Source organism: Chiloscyllium plagiosum, unplaced genomic scaffold (genome assembly GCF_037043375.1).
Source record: "Chiloscyllium plagiosum isolate Xiang-an unplaced genomic scaffold, Cpla_swu_hap1 HiC_scaffold_5, whole genome shotgun sequence".
In the NCBI taxonomy this organism is placed as follows: domain Eukaryota; kingdom Metazoa; phylum Chordata; class Chondrichthyes; order Orectolobiformes; family Hemiscylliidae; genus Chiloscyllium; species Chiloscyllium plagiosum.
Window position 1 is genome coordinate 99,611,444 of NW_028270143.1, and position 20,528 is coordinate 99,631,971.

Sequence of the window (20,528 nt, forward strand, 5' to 3'; positions counted from 1 at the left end):
TGCTGGTTTAGATTAAGCAGGAGAGTTTACCCCATGTCATAACAGAAATCATTCCAAAGAAATCATTCCAAATCACTCCACTGCCTTGTCACTGAAGGCAGTGGAGCAGTTAAAATTACAGATTCTCAGTAGGCCAAAATAAGGTAAGTGGAGATTTCCTAAAGTGTTGTGAGGTTAGAGGAGATTATTTTCATCAGGAGGTGTTAGGCTATTGAGGGATTTGAAAACAAATGAGAATTTCAAAATCAAGATATTGCATGACCAACCACATGTTGGTCTGTGAGAACAGGGGTGATAAGTGAACACGATTTGTTGTGAGTGAAGAGATATGCAGCAGAGGTTTGGATGACCTCAAGTTTAGGAAGGGTAGAATGTGGAAGACCAGCCAAAATGTGTTAAAGTAGTCAAGTCTAGAAATAACAATGGTGTGAGTGAAGGTAAGACAGAGACCAGGTCTAGCAATATTATGAAGTTGGACATGTGTGGTCTTAATTAACATTGAGATCTCTATTGTACCTCCCAAATGTACCATGATTAACAAATTTTGAATCAGATACATTTGTTAGATTCAGGGATTTTTGATCATACCAGTCTGAACCTGAGTCCAACCATAATGGGATTGGTTTAGATAGACTAGAATATTACTTTCGGCAACATTATTCCTTTTGAAGATGACTGAATTCACAAGTTTCATAATATCATAAGGTCATAAGATAAAGGAACAGCATTAGGCCAGTCAGCCTATCACGTCTACTCCACCATTCAATCATGTATGTTATGTTTAACTATTCTCAATCACTTGGTCTCCACAGCCCTCTGCAACAATGAGTTCCACAAATTAATCACTGATATCTTGAGACATTAATGTTTTGTTTTTCATTGTTTTTAAAGATGTGGTTTTTCACTGAAACATAAATAAATAATTTTGCAGATATATTTTAATAGTAAAACAGAAGTTTTACTAAATAAAGATAAAATAGAATAAATCAAACTATTAACATATAGCAAAAGTTTAAAAGGTTTCAAAACACAAAGTAAACTAGATTAGATTAGATTAGATTACATTACAGTGTGGAAACAGGCCCTTCGGCCCAACAAGTCCACACCGCCCCGCTGAAGCGAAACCAACTCATACCCCTACATTTACTCCTTACCTAACACTACGGGCAATTTAGCATGGCCAATTCACCTGACCTGCACATCTTTGGACTGTGGGAGGAAACCGGAGCACCCGGAGGAAACCCACGCAGACACGGGGAGAACGTGCAAACTCCACACAGTCAGTCGCCTGAGGCGGGAACTGAACCCGGGTCTCTGGCGCTGTGAGGCAGCAGTGCTAACCACTGTGCCACCGTGCCGCCCACAAAAAAAAAATCTAAAATCTAAACTACAATCCCACTAATCCCAACAACACTCTTTTATAGCACCCAAACACTTGATATAATTCTCTTCAATATTAAACAAATCATTTGACTTAGGTGCGATTCAATTTTGTGGTTTGAAGAATTTGATCACATCTTCCACGAACCATTTTTACAGTTGAGCATAGACTTTCTCAGCTTTAAATACATCACTCAGGGTTTTAACCAACACTTCCAGTCTGGTACCTTAAACTTAAAACTCCTTAAACCTAAACTCTTGGAATATGAGGAGAATTTGGAGACAGAACTGGCTCAAAGATAGAAGGCAGAGGGTGGTGGTGGAGGGTTGTTTTTCAGACTGGAGGCCCGTGACCAGTGGAGTGCCACAAGGATCGGTGCTGGGTCCACTGGTTTTCATCATTTATATAAATGATTTGGATGTGAGCATATGAGGTATAGTTAGTAAGTTTGTAGATGGCACCAAAATTGGAGGTGTTAGTGAACAGTGAAGAAGGTGACCTCAGATTACAGTGAGACCTTGATCAGCTGGACCATTGGGCTGAGGAGGGGCAGATGGAGTTTAATTTAGATAAATGTAAGGTGCTGCATTTTGGGAAAGCAAATCTTAGCAGGACTTATGCACTTAATGGTAAGGTCCTAGGGAGTGTTGCTGAACAAAGAGACCTTAGAGTGCAGGTTCATAACTTCTTGAAATTGGAGTCGCAGGTAGCTGGGTAGTGAAGAAGGCATTTGGTATGCTTTCCTTTATTGGTCAGAACACTGAATATCAGAGTTGGGAGGTCATGTTGTGGCTGTACAGGACGATGGTTAGGCCACTTTTGGAATATTGCGTGCAATTCTGGTCTCCTTCCTATCGGAAAGATGTTGTGAATCTTGAAAGGGTTCAGAAAAAATTTACAAGCATATTGCCAGGGTTGGAGGATTTGAGCTACAGGGAGAGATTGAATAGGCTGGGGCTTTTTTCCCTGGAGCAATGAACGCTGAGGGGTGACCTTATAGATGTTTATAAAATCATGAGGTGCATGGACAAGATAAATAGACAAAGTCTCTTCCCTGGGGTGGGGGAGTACAGAAGTAGAAGACATAGTTTAGGGTGAGAGGGGAAAGATATAAAGGAAACCTAAGGGGCAACCTTTTCACACAGAGGGTGGTACGAGTATGGAATGAGCTGCCAGAAGATGTGGTGGAGGCTGGTACAATTGCAACATTTAAAAGGCATCTGGATGGGTATATGAATAGAAAGGGTTTGGAGGGATGCTGGCAAGTGAGACTAGATTAGGTTGGGATATCTGGTCAGCATGGATGAGTTGGTCTGTTTCCGTGCTGTACATCTCTATGACTCTATGACTCTGAACCTTCTGCAAATCCTGCTAAATTCATAAGCTCTCAATGTTTCCCAGAATCAAAAGTAAACAAAATAAAACTGATCTTTTTAACTGAAAGCCTAACACACATATATTTATTTTGTTTGCTCATAAAACATCTCCCAGTGTACATGATTTGCCATGAGTATGCAACAAGTATCTCCCTTATCCTTTTTAAAAATTAATCACCATGGCTACAGAAATAGTTACAAATTAAGCAGTCAACTCATTCAGACATACGGATCAAAATCCACACACAGTAAGGTGAAAATGACTCTAAAATAAATATTAAAATATTGATAAATTACGCATCTTACAGAAGAACATAAGGCATAGGAGCAGGATTAGGCCATTTGGCCCATCGAGTCTGCTCTGCCAGTCGATCATGATTGATCTGTTTCTCAACCCCATTTTCCTGCCTTCTTCCCATAACTCTTTATCCCCTCATCAATCAAGACCTTTCTATTTCTGTCTTAAAGGCAATCAATTACTTGACCTCCACAGCCTCTGAAGTAATGAATTCCACAGATTCACCACCATTTGGCGAAAGAAATTCCTCTTCATCTCCATTTTAAAGGGTCATCCCTTCATTCTGAAGTTCTGCCCTCGGGTTCTAGTCTCTTACTAGTGAAAGCATCTTTTTGATGGCTAGTTCATCCAGGCCTCTCAGTATTCTGTAAGTTTCAATCATATACCACGCATCCCCCGTCCTTCTAAACTCAATCAAGCACAGGCCAAGATTCTTCAACAGCTCCTCAGATATCCCTGGGATCATTCTGGACCCCTCCAAGGCCAGCACATCCTTCCTTCAGTATGGGGCGCAAAACTGCTCCCAACATTCCAGCGGTCTGACCTGTGCTTCAGCAGTTTTCTCTGCTCTTGTGTTCTAATCCTCTCAAAATGAATGCTAACATTACGTTTACCTTCCTAACTGCCAACTAACCCTGCATGTTAACCTTAAGAGAATCCTGAACTCGGACTCCCAAGTTGGTTTGTGCTTCAGCCTTCTGAAGCCTTTCCCTTTTTAGAAAATATGCCCCAATTGCTCCTACTAAAGTGCATAACCTTACACTTTCCCACATTCTTTGCCATCTGCTACTTCTTTGCCCACTGTCCCAGTTTGGGCTAGTCCTTCCACATCCTCCCCAGTTTCTCAACACCATCTGTCCCTCCACCTATCTTTGTGTCATGTATCTTCATTTATCTTTGTTTCATAAAAAGTCCAAATGTGTATCATTGAGCATGAGGTAATAGTGATTGCCTTTCAGACAATTAAGAAGTGATTCTCAAAACTGAAATTGGAGAACTATTCTTTTTCAGTGGGATCAATCTAAAATGAGATTGTTGCTTTCCTTTGAAATTTCTACATGGCGACCTTCTTAATGAATCTAGACAGTGAATGCAACAATGAGTTGCAGAGTCGAGTGAGGTATCAGTTTGAAAGAATTAACAATGGCTCCATTTAGTCGCTCACTTTGCATAGATACAATGAGTATCAATGAAAGGTTAATCTAGCGAGGCTCATGGAGCTGATCTCCAGTAAGCGAATTCTATCTCACCAAGAACGTTTGATAACATCTGCTCATAAATCTTGGAATATAGCTTTAGTCTTGGAATTTCCCAACAACTGTAGAATGTATCAGGAAATTTAAAACTAATGTGTGCCACACACAAAGCCACACAATTAGTTCAGTGACTCATTTCCATGGTTATGCAGCTCTGCACAAAGTACGTTTGTGCCAATGAAGTTGAAAAGTCAGGCTGTCAATTTTAAGAATCTGTTTCTCAGTGTGAACAAATTTGTTGACAAATGATGAATAACTGACCATTGAATTTGATGCTTCATCCTGTTAAAGTACTATGATGGATCAGTGCTAACCCTGAGTCAAACAGACCAGGATGATCCCAAGCTTTGACTCCAGGACTACCACAGGAATGAAAATTGGATTGACTGGGCTTGAACTTGCTGGAATTAAGAAGACTGAGAGGGGATCTCATAGAAACATACAAAATCCTGATGGGATTGGCTAGTTCAGATGTGGGGAAAATGATGCCAATGTTGGGGAAGTCCAAAACTTGGGGTCAAAATCTGCGAATAAGGGGTAAAGCATTCAGGACTCAGATGAGGAAGAGTTTCTTCACTCAGAGAGTTGTGAACCTGTAGGATTGTCTACCACAGAAAGCTGTTGGGCCAGTGCATTAAGATATGTTCAAGAGAGAGCTGGATGTGGCCTTTGTGGCTGAAGGGATCAAGGGGAATGGGGAGAAAGCAGAAATGGGATACTGAGATCGCATGATCAGCCATGATCATGTCAAATGGTGGCGCAGCCTTGAAGGGCCGAATGGCCTATGCTTGCACCTATTTTCTATGTTTCTATGACTGTGTAGAAACAGGTAAAATAGCCAATGTGCCATTGGTTGCATTACCACTGTTCTTGGGTAGGGATGGGAAGAAATTGTTTCAAGTCAATCAGTACCCCTGATAAACAAATATGAACTGTTGTTACCCTTTGACTATTGAACACTTGTCAACAATCATTGTAAAATTAATTTTGGATCATTCTAGGAAAGAGCCAGCAGAGAAATGATGTAATGAATAATATCCTTTCATGGCCCTATTTCGAACATAGTCACTTTAGTGAGGTTTTGGAAAGCTGTATTCAAAGCACAAGTTTCTTAAATCATATGTCCCTTTAAAAACAAGCACATATGCCAATGCTGTCCAGTGAAATTTGCATCTTACAAAATCGGCTGGAAACAATTGAAATGCTGAAACTTTTTGAAAATGCAACAGGAGCAACAATAACAGAGATATTAAGAAGTAGATTCTATTAAATTCTAAAGCAGTGATTATTGATTGTTTAACTTGAAGAATAGTCTCTTTAGTAAAACAGCAAAATGAAATAATCTCTGAATAACAAGAAATACTCATAAGCTGAGCTATTCAACTAAACAAGCAGGCACATTGTTTAACACTGTAACAAGCTTTCAAATGTTATTCTGTGAGGTTCATGTGGATAAGTAAGTCATAACAAAGCAAATGATGCATGACACCAGCAGATACCCATGTGCGATATTGTGGAATCTCTGTGAAACCTGGCTTCATTAGTGCTTTGTAGGCAATTGGGAGGGGGGTTGGGTAAGTGAGATTGTTTAAGAGAAAGTGAGGACTGCAGATGCTGGAGATCAGAGCTGAAAAATGTGTTGCTGGAAAAGCGCAGCAGGTGAGGCAGCATCAAAGGAGCAGGAGAATCGACATTTCAGGAAGAAGGGCTTATGCCTGAAACAGTCGATTCTCCTGCTCCTTTGATGCAGCAACACACTTTTCAGTAAGTGCGATTGTTTCACTTGTTAAACAAATGCATTGAATACCTTTAACATTCTATTCGGCTTATCTTTGGAAAAATTGAAATATCAGTGGGGCAACACCAAATTTGGTGCTGCTATAAACCATTCTAACTTAAAAATGAGCTGATAATCAAGCCAACATATCATTCAGTTTCCTCTGTACCAATTTGCAGATATATCTCTATCTGAGTGACCAAAGCCCCCAGAGGGAATGGAAAGAATTATTGTGCTTATACACACATTGGGATCAGATGTCAATGATAAGACTTTTGATATCATTTTCATTCCGGCCTGCCCTCCATCTGATCCTTCTCACCACTACAAATCAGAGGTGGCACAGTGCAGAAAATGGCCATTTAAGAACTATAATTGAGAGGTTTCTCTGTTGTAGTCAGAGAAGGCGAGGTGGATGTTCAGAATATAATCCTATGACCTGTTACTTTAAAGTTTTCAGACTAACTGCTTCCATGTTTAAAGCAGTTACTGCTGTAGATTTTGCAGTTCAGATATAGTCATTGTAAAGTATTACTTTTTTCCACTCCTGGTGTCTTTTGGTGTGTTTCTGTGGGACCCTTTACATTTTCCCTATTTGGCAGCACAGTAGCTCAGTGGTTAGCACTGCTGCCTCACAGCACCAGAGACCTGAATTTGATTCCCGCCTTGGGTGTAGGACAATGAGGAGTTTGCACATTCTCCCTGTGTCTGTGTGGGTTTCCTTTGGGTGCTCTGGTTTCCACCCACATTCCAAAGATGTGCAAGTTAGGAGAATTGGCCATGCTAAATTGCCCATAGTGTTAGGTGCATTAGTCATGGGTAATTATAGGGTAGGGAAATGGGGCTGGGTGGGGGTCGGTGTGGACGTGTTGGGCCAAATGGCCTATGTCCTCACTGTAGATAATCTAATCTTGTCCAATTTTAAGATTCCAAATTAGAAATGTGTTCACTGGAAGTCATATGTTGCTGGCTGCCTACCAACTGAATTGTACTAAGAACTCAAACCAAAATGGAGTGGATCCATCAATGGCTTCTCAAGAGGATGTTGTGTATTGCCCATTTGAAAATTGATCAAATCAAATCCAGCCTCATTATGATTGGTTTCAAGAACAAAGAACAAAGAACCAAGAAAATTTATAGCCCGGGAACAGGCCCTGCGGCCCTCGAAGCCTGAGCCGATCCAAATCTACTGTCCAATTCCTAAACATCTGCTCCCCACCTAATCATGCACCTGTCCAGACGCCTCTTAAATGAATCTACCATGCTTGCCTCTCCTACCTCTGCTGGCAATGCGTTCCAGGCACTTACCACCCTCTGTGTGAAGTACTTGCCATGTGTATCTCCCTTAAACTTTTCACCTCTCACCTTGAAAGCATGACCTCTCGTTATTGAATCCTTCAACCTGGGAAAAAGCTTATCTCTATCTACCCTATCTATACCCTTCATGATTTTATAGACCTCAATCAAGTCACCCTCAATCTCCTTTTTTTCTAATGAAAACAAACCTAACCTATTCAACTTCTCTTCATAGCTAGCACCTTCCGTACCAGGCAATACCCTTGTAAACCTTCTCTGCACCCTCTCCAAAGTATCCACATCCTTTTGGTAATGTGGTGACCAGAAATGTACACAGTATTCTAAATGTGGCCGAACCAATGTCATGTACAATTTTAACATGATCTGCCAGCTCTTATATTCAATAGCCCATCCGATGAAGGCAAGCATACCATATCCCTTCTTGATCACTCTATCCACCTTTGCAAGCACCTTCATGGTACAATAGACCTGAGCCCTCAGATGTCTCTGCTCATCAACTTTTCTCAAGGCTCTTCCATTTACTGTATACTTCGCTGTCGCATTAGACTTCCCAAAATGCATCACCTCACATTTGCCTGGATTGAACTCCATCTGCCACTTCTCTGCCCAACTCTCCAGTCTATCTACATCCTCCTGCATTCTTTGTGTCATCTGCAAACTTGCTGATCATATCAACATTGCCCTCTTCCAGATCATTTATGTATATCACAAACAACAGTGGCCCCAATACTGACCCCTGTGGAACACCACTGGCCACCTTTCTCCATTTTGAGAAACTCCTTTCAACGACTACTCTTTGTCTCCTGTTGCTCCACCATTTTTTCATCCACCTAGCCAGAACACCCTGCACACCATGTGACTTCACTTTCTCCATTAGTTTACCTTGTGGAATCTTATCAAATGCCTTGCTAAAGTCCATATATATGAGATCTACAGCCCTTCCTTCATCTATCAACTTGGTCACTTCCTCAAAGAACTCTATTAAGCTGGTAAGGCACGATCTCCCCCACACAAAACCATGTTGTCCATCACTGATAAGCCCATTCTTTTCTAAATATAAATAGATTTTATCCCTCAGTACCTTTCCACCACTGACATCAGGCTCACTGGTCTGTAATTACCTGGAAAATCCCAACTATCCTTCTTGTACAGGAGGACAACATGAGTAATTCTTCGGCCCTCTGGCACCTCACCTGTGTTTAAGAATGCTACAAAGATATCTGTCAGGGTTCCAGCTATTTCCTCTCTCACTTCCCTCAGCAACCTGTGATAGATTCCATCTGGTCCTCAGGATTTGTCCACCTTAGTAACCTCTAACCTACCCAACACATTTTCCCTACTTATGGCAGGAATTACCAAGGCAGACTCTACATGACTGCCAACAATCACACAAAGAGGATGGGTAGGAAAAGACGAGTATGATGCCCTTAGCCAAGTTCAGACTTGGCTCTGTTGATAGAGCATTTGCTTATGAACCTCAAAGTTGTGGATTTGAGTCCTCCTCCAGGATTTGAGTGCAAGACTCATCTCTGCAGTACTGAGGGAGTGCTGTTCTTTTGAATGCAGTACTTAACCAAGGTTTCATCTGCTAAGTCAGGTAGATGTAAAAAACTGCAAAGCACAATTTCAAGGCAGTTATCCCTAGTGTGCTTGCCAATATTGAACATTCTACCAAAATCATAGTTCATTAAGACATTGCCGTTTGTGAAACCTTGGTGCTGTGTTTTCTTCATTACAGCAATGACTACACTTAAAATGCACTTAATTCATTGTAAGACACTTTGAATCATCTCATGGTCATGCAAATCACCATAAAAATGAAAGTCTTTTGTTTTCACAATATGAAAAATAATAAAGGACAGGATAAAAAGTTCATCTCAAAACATGAACTCTGCTTCACTCTCCAGAGGCGCTGTCAGACTTGCTCAGTGTTTCTAGCACTTTCAGTTTTTACTTTTAAGATAAAACATATGTTTATCCAGTACTAAACATCGACTCCATTAGGTCCTCTTTAAATATTCCTATGTGTAAGCTGAGAGGCTGATGTACAACCCACTAGAGAAGCATCAAATGAAAGTCACTGCACAGATCAGAGTCTACGACACAATTGTGAATGCAATAACTTAGTACTCATTATTAAGGCCCATACACCAAACACTAACATGGTGCAACACAAACAAAGGCCATTCAATCCCTTACATCTTCAATTTGTTTTCTGCATGTGAGATGAGGAGAATTGGCTGCAGTATGAGGACCTAAAATAGTAGTCGGACACTTAAGCAAAGCTAAGGGTTGTGAAGGAGTGTACTATTTAAAAACCAGAGTGCTGGAGAAGTGAAGGGGAGCCACAGCTGAGAGCAACAGCTGATAAAAACACATTCCATGCCCCTTGCAATTTGTTATTTAGATAGCAGTTCCCTTTCCAATAAACAGACTTAAGTTTTGGCTCCTCTTGTTGAATTTAAGTTTCATTTGCGATTAGACAATATGGAATATTTCTTGATAGCTCATTGATCAATGGGCTGGTGAAATGCAATCTGCAAAATAAACTGATAAACTCAAAACAATAGGAAGTGTTCCCTACAAAACTATTATCCACAATTTGGGTTATTGGCTTTGCCCAAGAAGTCAGGTTTGAATTAATGGCATCCAATGTATTCCCGAGCCCCGTGCTAAAGCCAGTTGGAGAATTATGAGAAAGTTCAGCTTGACATGGCAAACAAGTCTGGATATTGCAAGTCCTACCTCTGAACATCACACCTTTGAATTTCACAGGATGGGAATGGAGTCGGGTCAGGATTTGAGCATACAGGGCTCACTGAGGCAGCTGACCATTTAACTCATTGGCTATCTCGTGGTTTTGGGCAGCCAGAAGTTGAAACTCAAAATGTCCAATGTATACCTGCTAAGAGGAAATCTGAACCTTGTGCACCTCTTTGGATAGCAAGGGTACCCATTTGGACAGATAGAGTCCTCCTTTGGCAATGATCTTGGGAGCCCTCCATTTCTGTTTTCAGCAGCAGGAAGAGCGGGAGTTTGGACCAGGGGCCTGCTGGGAAAGGTGAGTCACTAATTTAAATCCTTAAAAGCTTGCCCCAGAGGTTCCTGGGAAAGGAGGGACTCTTTTTTTTCCCCTCAGTTATAGAAGTGAGTGTTTTCTAAACCCAAGAACCTACCCTTGTAGGGTCTCCCACCCATCCACCTCCATGAACCTTAAACACCAGTGACACATCAGGCAAGCTTCTCTTCCTTTCTACTTTCTTATATGGGGACTAGCAGGGTTGGCTGTGCAGGGAGAGGAATGTCCCTCCTGCATGATGTTTGAGGTGAGGGACACCATTAGTGTCCCATCTATGTGCATCTGCAGGAAGTGCACCCAACTGTCATCCTCCAAGAGCATGTTAGAGAACTGGTGCAGGAGCTGGATGAACTTCAGATCATTCGGGAGGCAGAGTCTGTGATAGATAAGAGTTACAGAGAAGTAGTTACTCCTAGGCCAGAAGAAAGCTGGGAAACTGCAAGAAGGGGGGAAAACAGTCAGTACAGGGATCTCTTGTGGTTGTTCCTATGAAAAACAAGTATACCATTTTGGATACTGTTGGGGCGACGACTTACGAGAGGCATGCTTTGGGGTGCAGATCTCCGGCACAGAGTGTTCCTGTTGCACAGAAGGGAAGGAGGGAAAGGAGGAGAGTGTTAGTCATTGGGGACTCAATAGTTAGAGGGTTAGATAGAAGGTTTGTTGGGAACGAAAGAGACTCACATTTGGTGTGTTGCCTCCCAGGTCCATGATGTCTTGGATTGTGTCTTTGGGGTCCTGAAGGGAGAGGGTGACCAGCCCCAAGTCTTGCTCCACATAGGTACCAACGACATAGGTATAAACAGGGATAGGGACGTAAGGCAGGATTTCAGTGTGGAAGCTGAGAGCCAGAACAAACAGAGTTGTTATCTCTGGTTTGTTACCCATGCCACGTGATAGCGAGGTGAAGAACAGGGAGAGATATCAGCTGAACACATGGCTGCAGGGATGGTGCAGAAGGGAGGGTTTCATGTTTATAGATAATTGGAGCTCATTCTAGGGAAGTCGGACCTCTACAAACAGTCGGTCTTCACTTGAACTGGAGGGATACAGATATCCTGGGTGGGAAATTTACTACTGATATTTGGGTGGGTTTAATCTAGCTCAGCAGGGGGATGGGAACCTGTGGTGTAGTTCCAATACAGGAGGATGAGAGTAGGGAGGACATGGACAGGATTTCACAGTCACAGGAGTGTGCTGGCAGACAGCAAGCTGGTTTGAAGTGTGTCTACTTCAATGCCAGGAGTATCCAGAATAAGGTAAGTGAGGTTGCAGCATGGATAGTTACCTAGGACTTTGATGGAGACCATTTTGGAGACATAGATAGAGCAGGGTCAGGAATGAATGTTGCAGGTTCCAGGTTTAGATCTTTCGTTAAGATCAGGGAAGGTGGTAAAAGAAGGGGAATGTGGCTTTATTAGTCAAGGACAGTATAACGGTGGCTGAAAGAACTTTTGACAAGGACTTGTCTACTGAGGTGGTATGGGCTGAGGTTACAAACAGGAGAGGAGAGATCACCCTGCTGGGAGTTTTTTACAGGCCTCTACAAAGTTCCAGGGATGTGGAGGAGATGATTGGCAAAATGATTCTGGTAGGAGTGAAAGGAACAGGCTGGTCATTATGGGGGACCTTAACTTCCCCAACATTGACTGGAAATGCTGTAACTCTAGTACATTGAATGGATCAGTTTATGTCCAATGTGTGCAGGAGGGTTTCCTGACACAATGTGTCCAAGAGCCAACAAGAGGGGAGGCCACACTGGATCTGGTGCTTGGTAATGAACCAGGCCAGGTGTTTGATTTAGTGGCAGGTGAGCACTTTGGAGAGAGTGACCATAAATCGGTTACGTTCAGTTTAGTGATGGAAAGGGATAAGTACATGCCACAGGGCAAGAGTTATAGATGGGAGAAGAGCAATTATAATGCGATTAGGCAAGATGTAGGAGGCATTGAATGGGGTAGCAAAATGCAGGGGATGGGACAATTGAAACATGGATCTTGTTTAAGGAACAGATATTGCGTTTCCTTGATAGGTATGTCCCTGTCAGGCAGGGAGGAAGTGATAAGGTAAGGGAACTGTGGTTTATGAAAAAAACTATATCTCTTGTTAAGTGGAAGAGTGAGGCTTATGATGTTGAGACAAGATGGTTCAGATGAGGCAATGGAAAGTTACAGATTAGCTAGGAAGGATTTAAAGAGAGAGGTAAGAAGAGCAAGGAGGAGACATGAGCAGTCTTTAGCAGGTAGAATAAAGGAGAACCCTAAAGCTTTCTATTGGTATGTGAGGAATAAAAGGATGATTAGGGTAGGTAAAGAGCCAGTCAAAGACAGAAGTAGAAAGTTGTGTGTGGACCCTGTAGAGATTGGAAAGGTGCTAAACGAATATTTCTCATCTGTTTTCACTCAGGAAAAGGAGAATATTGCAGAGAAGAAGCCTGAGATACGGGCTATTAGACTAGAAAGGATCGAGGTTAGTAAGGAGGAAGTGTTATCAATTCGAGAAGGTATAAAAGTAGATAAGTCTCCTGGGCCCAATGGAATTTATTTGAGGATTCTCTGGGAAGCTAGGGAGGAGATAGCAGAGCCTTTGGCCTTGATCTTTGAGTCATCATTGTCTACAGGTTTAGGACTGAAGGATTGCAAATGTTGTGCCCTTGTTCAAGAAGGGCAGCAAAGATGACCCAGGTAATTATAGACCAGTGAGCCTTACTTCTGTTGTAGGAAAGGTTTTGGAAAGGATTATATGAGATAGGATTTATAATAATCTAGCAAGCAACAATTTGATTGGAGATAGTCAACATGGTTTTGTCAAGGGCAGGTCGTGTCTTACAAGCTTTACTGAGTTTTTTTGAGAAGGTGACCAAGCATGTGGATGACGGTAGGGCAGTTGACTTGGTGCACATGGACTTCAGTAAAGCCTTTGATAGGCTACATGGTAGGCTACTGGAGAAAATGTGGAGGCATGGGATTTAGCAGTTCAGATTAGAAACTGGTTTCTGTAAGAAGGCAGCGAGTGGTGGTTGTTAGAAAATATTCAGCCTGGTGCCCGGTTACGAGTGGTGTGCCACAAGGATCTGTTTTGGGACCACTGCTGATTGTCATTTTTATAAATGACTTAGACACAGACATAGGTGGATTGGTTAGTAAATTTGCAGATGATACTAAAGTCAGTGGAGTAGTGGACAGTGTGGAAGAATGTTGCAGGTTACAGGGGGACTTGGATAAACTGCAGAATTGGGCTGAGAGGTAGCAAATGGAGTTCAATGCAGCTAAATGTGAGGTGATTCACTTTGGGAAGAATAACAGGAAGGCAGAGTACTGGGCCAATGGAAAGATTCTTGGCAGTGTGGATGTGCAGAGGGATCTTGGTGTCCATGTACGTAGATCCGAGAAAGTTGCCACCCAAGTTGATTGTGCTGTTAAGAAGGCATACGGTGTGTTAGGTTTTATTGGTAGAGGCATTGAGTTCCAAAGCTGTGATGTCATGAAAGTTTGCAAAATTGGAAGTGTAGTGGACAGCGAAGAGGGTTACCTCAGATTACAACAGGATCTTGACCAGATGGGCCAATGGGCTGAGAAGTAGCAGATGGAGTTTAATTCAGATAAATGCGAGGTGCTGCATTTTGGGAAAGCAAATCTTAGCAGGACTTATACACTTAATGGTATGGTCCTAGGGAATGTTGCTGAACAAAGGGACCTTGGAGTGCAGGTTCATAGCTCCTTGAAAGTGGAGTCATAGGTAGATAGGATAGTGAAGGTATGCGTTTGGTATGCGTTCTTTTATTGGTCAGAGTATTGAGTACAGGAGTTGGGAGGTTATGTTGCGGCTGTACAGGACATTGGTTAGGCCACTGTTGGAATACTGCATGCAATTCTGGTCTCCTTCCTATCGGAAAGATGTTGTGAAACTTGAAAGGGTTCAGAACAGATTTACAAGGATGTTGTCAGGGTTGGAGGATTTGAGCTATAGGGAGAGGCTGAACAGGCTGGGGCTACTTTCTCTGGAGCGTCGGAGGCTGGGGGGGTGACCTTATAGAGGTTTATAAAATTATGAGGGACATGGATAGGGTAAATAGGCAAAGTCTTTTCCCTGGGGTTGGGGAGTCCAGAACTAGAGGGCATATGTTTAGGGTGAGAGTGGGAAAGATATAAAAGAGACCTCCGGGGCAACGTTTTCATGCAAAGGGTGGTACATGTATGGAATGAGCTGCCAGAGGAAGTGGTGGAGGCTGGTACACTTGCAACATTAAAGAGGCATTTGGATGGGTATATGAATAGGAAGGGTTTGGAGGGATTTGATTAGATTACTTACAGTGTGGAAACAGGCCCTTCGGCCCAACAATTCCACACCGACCCAGACCCAGACCCATTCCCCTACACCTAACACTACGGGCAATTTAGCATGGCCAATTCACCTAACCTGCACATTTTTGGACTGTGGGAGGAATCCGGAGCACCCGGAGGAAACCCACGCAGACACTGGGAGAATGTGCAAACTCCACACAGTCAGTTGCCTGAGGTGGGAATTGAACCCAGGTCTCTAGCGCTATGAGGCAGCAGTGCTAATCACTGTGCCACCATGCTACCCACATATAGTCAAGGGTGAAAAAAGATTTGCAGGATTAACAGCAATACTAAAAGACTCTGCCAATCAGACATAAGGTGTTCTCCATTTCTTGACGCTGAAATTGTCGGAGCAACATCGAGGGCCGAAGGTCCTGTTCTGCGCTGTATTGTTCTATGTTCCATGCTCTATTTTATGGGGCGATCAGGTGTCTTTGGAATGTTTAAAAGTAGGCAAGAATTTTTACGAAAAGCTTAAACTCTTCCCAGAGTACTTGAGGAAGTGGCTCTAGAGATTATGGCTGCATTGCTGGCCATGTTCTAAAAGTCTGTTGACTCTGAAACAGTTCCTACAGATTGGAGGGGATCTAATATAACCCCTCTGTTTAAAAAGGGAGACAGAGAGAAAATAAGGAAGTATAGACCTGTAAGTTTGACATTGGCAGTAGCAAAAATGCTAGAGTCCATTATATAAGATTTAATATCTGAGTACTTGGCAGATTCAGCATTGGATTTATGATAGGAAAATCATTCTTGTCAAATCTACTGGAATTCTTTGAGGATGTAATGCATAGAGTTGATGCAGACATGCCAGTGGATGTGGTTTATTTAAACTTCCAGAAAATGTTTGGCGAAGTTCCACACAAAAGATTAGCATGTATGCTTGGGTGAGGGACTGTGAGGGGATAAAGGTTGAAAGTATTTTTTTTTGTTTATTGCTTATTTCAGTAACTTCAATACAGGTTTTCCACAGTTTCACGATAAGATAATTTTTACTTTACTGTCCATGATTCCAATGACTGATCCCTGATTCTGGAGAATGTGGCTCATACACAATTCCCAGAAGCATGAAGATTAAATGGGATTCAAAATTCAGCATTCCTGGTCAAGTTCCTGTTCGATCAGCTTGTTTTGGCTGTTGCATGCCTTCATTAAGCCTGGATAATCTTTTGGAAAATGTCTGCAGGGGTACTGCATCATCCACCTCCAAAACAGCAGAGGAGCAGTTTGATGATCCTCAATCTTCATCTTCCATCTGTCGATGAGTCAGAACAAAATCCACAGCCTTCCACCTTCAGACAAGCAACCTCATACACGAGTTAAGGCAGCATGGATGATTTAGGCTAAAGGATCTGTTTCCATGCTGTATGACTCTTGACTCAAGATTCATTTTATACGACTTCGTGTCGACTTTGATGGTCTGTATTAATTTTGTGCTTTTAGTAACTTAACCCAAACACTCAAGTTGGTCTCCAAAGGAATATGCGTTTTGAATAACATGGTTTTATTTAATGTGCAACTTTCACCAATGTTGCTACCGCATCATTTGTACTAACTGTATGTGTTGATGGCCCAAGATTGGCCTCTGTGCAATCCACTTCAGCACTCAACAACATCTCCTGGCCTGAGTTCAAAAGTTGCCCGCCTGTGAGCCATAAATCCGGGAAGCCATTTTCTTGAAATTGGGCTTTGGAGCTGGGAGTTCTCCTCACTGTACATCTTCAACTCACAGGTGAAAATCCAGCCCTTATAGAACATATAACATAGAAAAGTACAGCACAGAACAGGCTCTTTGGCCCATGCAGTCATGCCGAGGTTTAATCCTAATGTAAAATATAATAACTTAACCTATGCACTCCTCAACTCACTGCTATCCATGTGCATGTCCAGCAGTCACTTAAATGTCCCAAATGACTCTGCTTCCACCACCACCACTGGTAACGCATTCCATGCATTCACGGATAACTGCGCAAAGAACCTACTTCTGATATCTTCTGTGTACATTTCCCCTAATATCTTAAAACTATGACCCCTCATACCCATCAATCCTGCCCTGGGGAAAAGTCTCTGGCTATTGTCTCTATCTATTCCTCTCATTATCTTGTATACCTCTGAAAATAAAAAGCTAGTAGAGTTGAGGCATGGTAGAATGGCTCCCATCAAGACAATACTAGTAAATCACAGGAGACCATCACACCATTGACAACCTCACTTCCATGGCAAGGCCATTCTGTTATTGTAGGTTCTTCCAATTCTAATAAATTTAAGCCAGATCATCTTGTTGGATTCCAAGTGCTAGTTGCCCTCTGTTACAACAGTGATTGCACTTCGAAAGGACACTATTGACTGTTATACCCTTTAGGGAGCATAAACACAAGCACTGACTCATTGGGCTGAATGGCCTTTTTATATGCTATAAGTTTTATGTAAAATCATTTGGAGGCATCCCAGAAGAGAAAGATGCTAGATAAATGAAATATATTTTTCTTCTGATGTGCACCCTTAAACTATCAGAGCACGTGCTTGAAATTGACTGCTAACATCTGAATAGTGCATGAAGTAAGATCATAAAAGACTGTGGACATCAGTTACTCACATCAATGTGCTGCGGAACACACCTGGCGCCTTGACTCCTGCCAAAGGCATGGATTCCTCATGGTAGATGAACTACTGATTGTGCCCTGACAGAAATAGGAAACACTTCAAGTCAAAACAAACCTCCAGTGACTTTGTAGGCTGCCTGACTGTCGGAAATGCACATTCTCACTGTCCTAATCAATTCTTGCCATCACCAAACACACTGTCTAATCCTATCGCAACGTTGTGTAAGTTATAAGGTAAGTAAAATGTCAATGAGCGACAACAAATCAAAACAAACAGTCTCGACAACTGCTACTGGCTGCCTTACAATAGACAATTATCTCCACTGTATTAAAGACCACATATTTTCCACTTTGGAATAAAAAAGAACTTTTATTTAAACAAATGAGATGGGATCTCAGAGGTATTTTCTACTTTCAATTTAACTCTTATTCCATCTATTGTTCTACATTTTAATCCCAGCAAACAAGTTTCCCTTCAATCATACATTGGACTGAAATGGCCCCTATCAATATCACAAGTTACATCCTGAGTGACCGAAAATAATTAATTTTTCTCATTCTTTTTAACTGGTTTGCAGACGTTGGCATGTTCAATGACACCCATCCTTCTCCATTGTCTGTCCTCCACCATCCAGCTAGGAGGAAGTGGTTTCGTCTGGTTCCACACTTATCTAATCCACCATTGCCAGAGAATTACCTGCAATGGCCTCTCTTCTGGCTCAAACCTTGGTTTCCCTCTTATTTGTCATCTACATGCTTCCTCTCAGTGATCTCATTTGTAAACACGATTTCAGAGTTAACCTGCTGATGATACCTAGTTCTACCTGGAGTACTATGTGCAATTTTGGGTCCCATATCTCAGGAAGGATGTACAGTAACAGCCCTGTAGCGTGTTCAGAGGAGGTTCACGAGAATGATGCCAGGAAAGAAAAGCTTAGCATATGAGGAACATTTGAGGACTCTGGGTCTATACTCGATGGAGTTTAGAAGTATGAGAGGGGATCTAATTGAAACATATAGAATACTGAATGGCCTGGCCAGAGTAGATGTTGGGAAGATGTTTCTGTTGGTAGGAGAGACTAGGACCTGAGGGCATGGCCTTAGAGTAAAGGGAAGACCTTTTTGAATGGAGATGAGGAGAATCTTCTTCAGCCAGAGAGTGGTGAATCTATGGAATACATTGCCGCAGAAGGCCAGGTCATTGAGTAGATTTAAGACTGAGATAGATAGGGTTCTTGAATATCAAGAGTTATAGGTAGGAAGTGGGAAAATGGGGTTGAGAAACTTATCATCCATGATTGAATGGCAGAGCAGACTCAATGAACTGAATGGCCTAATTTCTGCTCATATTCTAATGGTCTTATGGTTTCCCCACTCCTTGTCTTGACCCTTCTATTTTCTCTCATTAGTCCAACACCTAATCTTGGAGAAGCAGAAACTTCCTGCAACAACATATTGGAAAATCAAATGCGTTGTCTTCAGTGCAAATCACAAATCTACTCCAAGCCACCATTTCATTGTTGCTTGATTATGTTCTCATGCAGTTTCAATCATGCTTTTGTTACTTCTAGACTTGAGAGTGCTTATGCTTTCCTGCTCTCCTATTTAACACCCTCTGAAAACTTGAGCTCATTCAAAACTTTGCTGCCCATATCCTGAAATAAAGCAAGTTCTGTTCATCCATTACCACCATTTTTGTAATATTCATTGGCTTCAGGTCCAGAAATGCATCATATTAAAACTCTCATCCAGTTTTCAAATCCATCTGTGCTTCATCTCCCTTCCTCTTGCAGTATTCTCTTCCAACCTTCCAGATTCTGAAATAACTGTGTGCTCAAACTGACCTCTTGCACATCCCTGATTTTAATTACTCTACCATTGATGGCAATGCTTTCAGTTGTCTCAGCCTTAAGCTTTTGGCATTCCCTACCGAAAGCTTTTTGCTTCTATACCTTGCAACTTTGAGGTGTCAGTTAGTCATTAATATGGGTTCAATCCTTGTACTGGCTGTGGTGGTTTGAGGAAGTTTGCTTCCCCACTTTAATCAACATTCATGAAATAGCTACCCTCAAGCAGTAAATAACCAGTTATGTCTCTCTAATGGTAGGAGATACCTATTGCTGTTTCTGAACTCTGACTCCTTATTTCCCCACTTCTTTATTCTCCTTAAAACCTAAATGTTATTCATCTATAGAACATAGAACAATACAACGCAAAACAGGCCCTTCGACCCTCGATGTTGTGCTGACCTGTGAACTATTCTCAGCTCGTCCCCCTACACTATCCCATCATCATCCATGCGCTTATCTAAGGATTGTTTAAATCTCCCTAATGTGGCTGAGTTGATTACATTAGCAGGTAGGGCATTCCACGCCCTTACCACTCCTGCGTAAAGAACCTGCCTCTGACATCTGTCTTAAATCTATCACCCCTCAATTTGTAGTTATGCCCCCTCGTACACGCTGAAGGTCTATGTGTCAAGTTTCGGTTATTAGTATTTAAGTGAAGTGCGTTTGAATATTTTACAATGCTAAAAAGTTGCTATGTATATCTAAACTTTTAACATTGTCAAAATAATAGATAGATATATTACAGTCATCAGATATTATTACATTTAACGTACATTTTACAATTTACGTTAAATGTAAACTGTAAGTCTGCTTTTGGAATTTTCTGCTAAAGATTTTCCTCATCTGAATAAGCAACAAAATTTCACGGATTTAGTTCTTTTTGCTGTGTGTAATCCTAGTTCCTTTGGACAGTCTGCTGCTTCATTGTTACTGCATGGTTCAGATTCCAGTATCAAGTACTGAGATGACTAATTTTGCTGCATTCTTCTCAGAACCAGTCTGCTGCAGATGCACAAATGTCGACCAAGAAAGCTCACAAAAGCCGGCCAACAACTTCGTAAAAGTTAGCACAGTCCCTGAAAAGGGGACCTCTCAAAACCAGTTCTGAATTTTAGCCCTATGAGGCGCAATTGAGGTGTGGTGCTGAAATTGCAGTGGAACTGAACAGGTCAGAACAAATGTTACAGAGATAGCCAGAGTTTGATCATGTTATTTATTTAGAGAAAAAGTTCAAATAGAAGACAGCAG

The 20,528-nt window shown here is 41.8% G+C and overlaps 1 long non-coding RNA gene across 3 annotated transcripts in view; it reads right to left on the bottom strand.

The window, feature by feature from the left end:
- LOC122550309 (uncharacterized) overlaps positions 1 to 20,528 on the bottom strand; it is a 50,830-nt gene that overhangs the window by 11,295 nt on the left and 19,007 nt on the right. For all 3 annotated transcript variants that reach the window (XR_015757129.1, XR_015757128.1, XR_015757130.1), the window contains one exon: positions 17,424 to 17,508. This is a non-coding gene — a long non-coding RNA (uncharacterized LOC122550309). The remainder of the gene's footprint in view (positions 1 to 17,423; positions 17,509 to 20,528) is intronic.